Consider the following 7,088-nt stretch of genomic DNA (forward strand, 5'->3'; position numbering starts at 1 on the left):
CACAGTAATGGAAAATATAATTTTAAAATTTACAAAAACTACAATCAACTTTGGATAGTCAAAGCAATATTGAGGAAAAAGAACAAAGCAGAGGAATATCATACGTTAAGACCACAGTAATAAAAACAGAATGGAATATGCAGAAAAGTTAACCAAAAATCCAATGAAACAGAAACCACTACGCTCACACATTTCAGATATGATGCAAAAAGAGAATGATGATACTTCTCTGGATAAAAAAAGTAGTTTAACATAGAGTCTCTCATACTTATGCAGATATTGGTATGTTCCCTAAAACAATGAAAAAGCAGTCAGATTGTGCAGTCTCATATATGCCTTGAAGAGGACTTTGGCTCTCACTGTAAACTTCAAGGAAGGTTACCCAAGGAAAAGTAGAATCCTTAGAGAATTTAAAAGCGTAAGACAGAAGATGCTCCTATGTGAGAGAAAAATTAAAAAACAAAAAACCTCAGGCTTCCTGGAAACTATTTGCTCTGGGACACAGCTTTTCAAATCACATTTCAAGGACTGGCTTTCTTTTTGACCTTTGGCTGCTCATCGGTGTCATCTGTTTTATTTACTTTACCTACCTGGGGGTTTGGCTACCATCTCATGCCTCTTCATATTGCAGGGCTCTTTGCCTCACTCCAGACAGGTGATCAGGTCTGGGTTAGTGAGAACAATAACTGTTTTATTAAAAATAAATAACATGTATCATTCTTATATTCTCCAGTTACTAATCTACTACTGTGCTCATTCAAAAGGATGTAATAGAATATCCTAGAAAATTAACCCCAAAATACTAATTAATGAAAGAAAGTTCTAGCTGGGCGTGGTGCCTCACGCCTGTAATCCCAGCACTTTCGGAGGCTGAGGCGGGTGGATCATGAGGTCATAAATTCAAAACCAGCTGGGCCAATATGGTGAAATCCCATCTCTACCAAAAATACAAAAATTAGCCAAGCATGGTGGTGCACACATGTAGTCCCAGCTACTCAGGAGGCAGAGGCAGAAGAATCGCTTGAACCCAGGAGGTGGAGGTTGCAGTGAGCTTAGATCATGCCACTGAACTTCAGTCTGGGCAAGAGAGCAAGACCCCATCTCAAAAAAATTTTTATAAATATTTAGAATATATTTTCAATTTGTAGGTACTTAATTTTACCACCCAGTACTCATGAATCAAATATTGGTGGTGGCAAATAGATTTTATGACATGGGCAACAATATTTTATGTAACTAAATTTCTGGAATTACCACTAATCTGAGTGAAGGATACAGATCAGCTCAGAAATGTGGAAAGTTCAGGTCAAGATGAAACATCTTGAAGAAATTCTTTTCTACACAGACCAGTCCTAAAGATTTCCTTGAAAATATGGATCAGAAACTCATTTATGCAAAGAATAATTACCAAAAATTGTTCTATGAAAAAAGAGAAGTGAAACTTTTAGGGTATATTAGGAATTGTGTATTAACGTTATTCTCATCCAAGAAGACCAGGTTTCTGTAGTTCTCTAACATCACTTTCCTATACAAACCCTGCTGAGCAGTGTCCAGACACTGCCACTCCTCCAGACAGAATTCTATGGCCACATCCCTAAATGTCAGCAGCCCCTGAAGCACACACACACACACATAGACACACAGACACACACATACACATACACACACACACAGACACGCATATATTTACAAAGTGACCATGGGCTGAATTTATCCTTTGAATTAAGGTGAGATAAGAGAGTAAAAAGAATTGATTCTGACTTACAGGAGGAATTAAAATTATCCAATAATTTTCAACACAAACATACTCTCTAATGTATTCTCTAACTCTGAGAAAAGACAACAGCTTAAGATCCACAACACCAGTGTATATGATACTTTTCTGGATAACAAAGTATAAAATTAAGGGCATAAACAGCAACATGTACCCTTCAGAGTGTTCTATTTACATCATAAAGAATAAGATGTGTATATTTTTCAGACAAAAAAAGACATGTTGAGTTAGAAGGTACCTCTCAGATTTAAATATGTACAATAAACTGAAGATGTTGATATGCAAGTTTTTATTTATCAGAAGATCTGGAATAAAGTCTGAGCTTTTGAATTTCTAACAAGGTCACTAGTAATGCCAATGTTTTTGGCCCAAGAAGACTATTTTATCAAACATCCAGTAAGTGGAAGAGCCTACATTTTACCCAATTTTTCTGACCTGTAAACAAAGATAAGAGCCGTCATTTGCTTTTTTGAGACAGAGTCTCGCTAAGCCACCAAGGCTGGAGTACAGTGGCACAATCTCAGCTCACTGCAACCACTGTTTCCCAGGTTCAAGTGATTCTCCCCTCTCAACCTCCCAAGTAGCTGGGATTACAGGCACCCGACATCATGCCTGGCTAATGTTTGTATTTTAGTAGAGACACTGTTTCACCAGGTTGGCCAGACTGGTCTTGAACTCCTGACCTAAGGTGGTCAGCCTGCCTCCCAAAGTGCATGACTCACTATGCCTGGCCCTGCCTTCCTTTTGCAAAGACAGATTTATGCAAAGTAAGCCAAAGAAAAAAGGGCAGCTGCCAGATTAAATGTGATGGTTTATGTACATCAGCTGCATAAAGATACTTAATAATAAAGAGAAAAATAATTAATTCCATAGTCAAAAAAAAGTCAGAGCTCTTTAACAAAGTAAATCATTAACATCAACTGCACTAGAACAAATTTTTACAATGTGCTGATGCACAGAGAAGAACATACCATCACTGCCAAAATATTGCCCCTCAAAAAGTAAATTATAGGCTGAATTTAACCATATAGAAACATCAGTTTTAAGCGAAGTTCAAGATACAGCTATATCCCATGTTCTGTAATTTTTAATATAATTTTAAGTAGTCTTTCTTTAGCACCCTAGAGAGTGGGTATCTCTTAATAATTTATTTCAGAACTTTCGGGGTAATAAATGCCATCCTGTTTAAATAAGCATTTTATTAATCCTGTTCTTCATAGAGCTAGTGGAGAACATAGATGGAACCTCAACATTACATGTTCTTTATCTTTACTAAAAATCCCAGCTTTCCCCCAATAGAAATCTTGAGTATCCACATCTTCCCATGTTCAATAGCCACAAAGGGAACATGTAAAATATTGCAGATAATACATTCATGGTAGGTATTCTGTAGGAAATACAAGAAGCCATGATGTAGAGAATGTAGAGAAGGCTCTGGTATATAGGAATGAAATGCAGAGATCCTTTGGCAAGCACAACAATTTTTTAAAGTAGTTAAAACAAACTCATTAGGGGAAAAGAAGCACAAGCAGAGGAGTAGAGGTTTGCAAGGACTAAACGTGTGGCGCTCCAGGAGGCAGAGTGGACACAGCCCTTCATCTGAGACTTTCAGATGAAGAATGTCATGAAATGCTAATCATGAGCCCATGGGGAGCAACATCAGCATTGACAGGGGACTTGTTTAAAACACTTTTCATGGACCCTTCCCAAACGTTCAGATTCACATTACATAGAGCGGGACCGACATTACCAAGTGATTCCTGAGTTCATTAAAGCTTGAGAGTCAATGCCTAACTTTGAATCTGAAGAAGAAAAAAAAAGGCATTTCCCCTCTTTCTCTCTTTCTCCTCCTCTGGGAATCCTTTTCAGATGACTTTCTCTGGACAAGTTACAGCTGCATCTTGAGAAAAAGTTTTTAAAGGTGTCGGCACCACCTGTTTACCTGTGAGCCTCAAACCCACAGAAAAAAGAACTAAGTCCTGCAAAAAAAAGCCCACCCATTTCTGTCCTTTATAACAGAGGAGGCCGGGCGCGGTGGCTCACGCCTCTAATCCCAGCTCTCAGGGAGGCAGAGGCGGGAGGATAGCTTGAGCCCAGGAGTTCGAGACCTGCCTGGGTAATACAGCGAGACCCCGTTCTCCACAAAAAGGAAAAAAAAAAAAAAAAAGACAAAAAAATATATATAACAGAGGAGATTCAGAAGCAATGAGCTGCTCCTTAGATATAAAAATACATTTCTCTTCTTCTGTCCTCAAGTTCCCTTCCCTGCCACAAAAAAAAACAGTCATTTCTGCTACAGTAATGGAAAGAAATGCCACACTGACCTCTTCCTATCAAACCCAAACAGAACAGGCCGTGTGACCACATTTCAGTGCAAAGGTGGAACGTAACTCTCATGAATGTATTCTGAACCCCCACACTTAATTCTGGCCCCACCTTACAGTCACATGAGGCACTTCATTACAACATGAATGCTTTCACCTAGACCAATAAACGGAACCTGTGGAAAGGGCGCAAGTAAAGAGATTTCTGCAGATTGGCCGTGGAATCCTAACAAGAAGCCTGGGCTGATAACCACTTAGCTAGACACTGACTCAAGTTTTAATGAGCTCAGAAATCACTTGTTAATGTTGGTCCCGCTCTATGTAATGTGAATCCGAAGGTTTGGAAATGGTCCACGAATGAGTGTTTTAAACAAGTCCCCTGTCAATGCTGATGTTGTTTCCCATGGGCTCATGATTAGCATTAGAGAAAGCAAGCACAGCACAGTGTCCCTTACACTCTACACTCTTGACACAAAACACATACTTCTCGCACAAATGAATACAACAAATCTCTATCTTAACGTTTCATATTATTTGCTGGCTCTTTAAAGTTTACAGAGGAAACAAAAGGGAGCAATGTTGGAATAAGTCTGTATTTGGAAAACAACATGTACACATGCACTAATGCAATGTTTATTGAGCAGGTACTATGTACTCAAGAGGATGTTATAGAGCCCTGTGCTGGGAATAACACATCATTTAATATAATCCTCATAACACCTTTGAAGTTGATACTAAGTGTTCAATAATTCTCAGGATTTAGATGAAGGGTCCGGTATTATGATGTCTTCCTCTGCTTCTCTGTCATTAATTTTTTTTTTTTGAGATGGAATTTGGCCCTTGTTGCCCAGGCTGGAGTGCAGTGGAGCCATCTCAGCTCATAGCAACCTCCACCTCCCCGGTTCAAGCGATTCTCCTGCCTCAGCCTTCCTGAGTAGCTGGGATTACAGGCATGCACAAACACACAGGGTTAATTTTGTATTTTTAGTAGAGATGGGGTTTCTCCATGTTGGTCAGGCTGGTGTTGAACTCCTGACCTCAGGTGATGCACCTGCCTCGGCCTCCCAAAGTGCTGGGATTACAGGCATGAGCCACCGCACCCGGCCGTCATTGATTTTTTAAAAATGTATAGGATACAAACTAAATATAGACAGATAAGAGGGACATAAGAGTTTAATGTAGTTTATTTTTTGTGTTTATATTTACTTGTTTGGAACTTGTGGAGCAACTACCAGATCTGCAGGAATAGAAAACAAATTGCTAAACAGAATGTTTCTGTAAGCACTTGTTTTAATACAAAATTTAAAAATTGTGATCTTAAAATCTATACAATATAAAACCATACAATATAAAGATGTATAGTTTATTTTTTCTTATTTATCTGCTTTTCAGTTTCAGGAAATTGTGAGCACCAGCTCTGGAAAGGCAGCAGGATTTACCAGCTAAAACTCTGATCTTTGTAATTCAGTTTTGTAAGACAAGACTCTAGAGTGTGGCCAGACCTAAATAAGGCCTCCAAAAAGAGTGAATCTGAACAGAACTGGGGCAGTGAAAGGACCCTATGTAGAATTCTGTACACTGTGTCACTGGGGTATTTCCAGTTCTGTTTTTCCTAAGCTTACCTAAGAAAAACTTAAATTCCAGAGTCTATGTAACTTTAATCTATTTTTGCCACTGCTCTGTCAATTTTATAACATATACTAATTAGTTTTTTAAATGAATCTTTTAAAATTTTCTGGAATAATTTTATTAGAAGATATATATGTATTCTTAGCAAAGTAAAAGGAATGCAAATAATAAAAACAACTCTTCAATCCACAAATATTTCTTCAGGTGATAATATCAGAAGCCACACCCAATTTTTTTTTCTTTTTTTTGGCACACATCTATTCACTGTACCAACTATATGATGTTTAATTCAACCTTGTATCCAGGTGCTAGTCTAGACTAAAAGTTTCTGGATGGTAAGGACTGTAACTGCTTCATCTATTTTATGAATGACCATATAAAATGAAAGCAATTAGTTTATCTTTTGAGTCACCAGACCTCCTCTTTGTCTTTCACCAAAGTACCAGGAAACTACAGAAACTCTCATCTGGGTGCCAACCAAATTTATCTCTTGTATGAGGGGAAAACCCCACAGGATGACTCCTTTCTTTTACACCGAGACAGAAGCAGAATTAGCCACTCTTGTCAGTCTGACGCAGTTCTGACCTGGTCATCCTCAAAGATGTCTAGGTGACTAAGAAAGGGTTCTTAGTGACCCTGGGCTGATGGCCCAATGATAAGCCAGGCTGGAAAGATTCATGCAGATTCTAGACAGAAAATGGAGCTGCCTCAGTGAAGCTCCACAACGAGGATCAGCTGTCTGGATTTGCTAGCTTTTCGGTAAGAATAAAGACAAGAATACTCCAGTATCACATTTAACAGGTAGGTATAGTTGTGATCATGGCTCTCGATACTTTGTGGCCTTGATCTCTCACTCCTAAGATGCTTGTTTACACTTATAGATTCTGTCGTGAGATTCTATTTACACCTGAGCCTCTCACATAACTGTAGCAGGTCACTGAACAAGATCTAAAAAGCTTAAAGAGCCACACTCTCAAAGGGGGACTTTAAGATTTCTACACTGACATCTCACAATGCAGAAAATGCTCCTGTTGGTTCTCTGTACATTCTCAATCCAAAGTTTGGCTCTGTCTTGTATATCCCAGGCAGAGGCCAGACCCTATGCTCAGATTCTAGGTGGGGTCAACCTGACTCTGCATCCTTGGATGTTATAGCAAGTGGAGTACAATCAATGGAGAGACCCCTTCATAGAGGCTGCTATAGCACATTCTAACTAATATGTCTACCTAAAAGGAAAAAACTGGGGCAACATGAATATAAGTAGAGAGTTCATCTGGGCCAAGCTTGAGGACTGTAACCTTGGAGCAAAGATACATCCACCAAAGACTAAACAAATAAGAAAACGAATCCTGGAAGAGACC

At 38.9% G+C, this 7,088-nt stretch overlaps 1 pseudogene; it reads right to left on the reverse strand.

The window, feature by feature from the left end:
• Positions 1–268: 268 nt before the first annotated feature.
• On the reverse strand, positions 269–3,521 carry LOC113219917 (annotated as a pseudogene).
• Between the last annotated feature and the right edge of the window lie 3,567 nt (positions 3,522–7,088).

The sequence above is a fragment of the Piliocolobus tephrosceles genome, chromosome 21 (genome assembly GCF_002776525.5).
Source record: "Piliocolobus tephrosceles isolate RC106 chromosome 21, ASM277652v3, whole genome shotgun sequence".
Classification (NCBI taxonomy): domain Eukaryota; kingdom Metazoa; phylum Chordata; class Mammalia; order Primates; family Cercopithecidae; genus Piliocolobus; species Piliocolobus tephrosceles.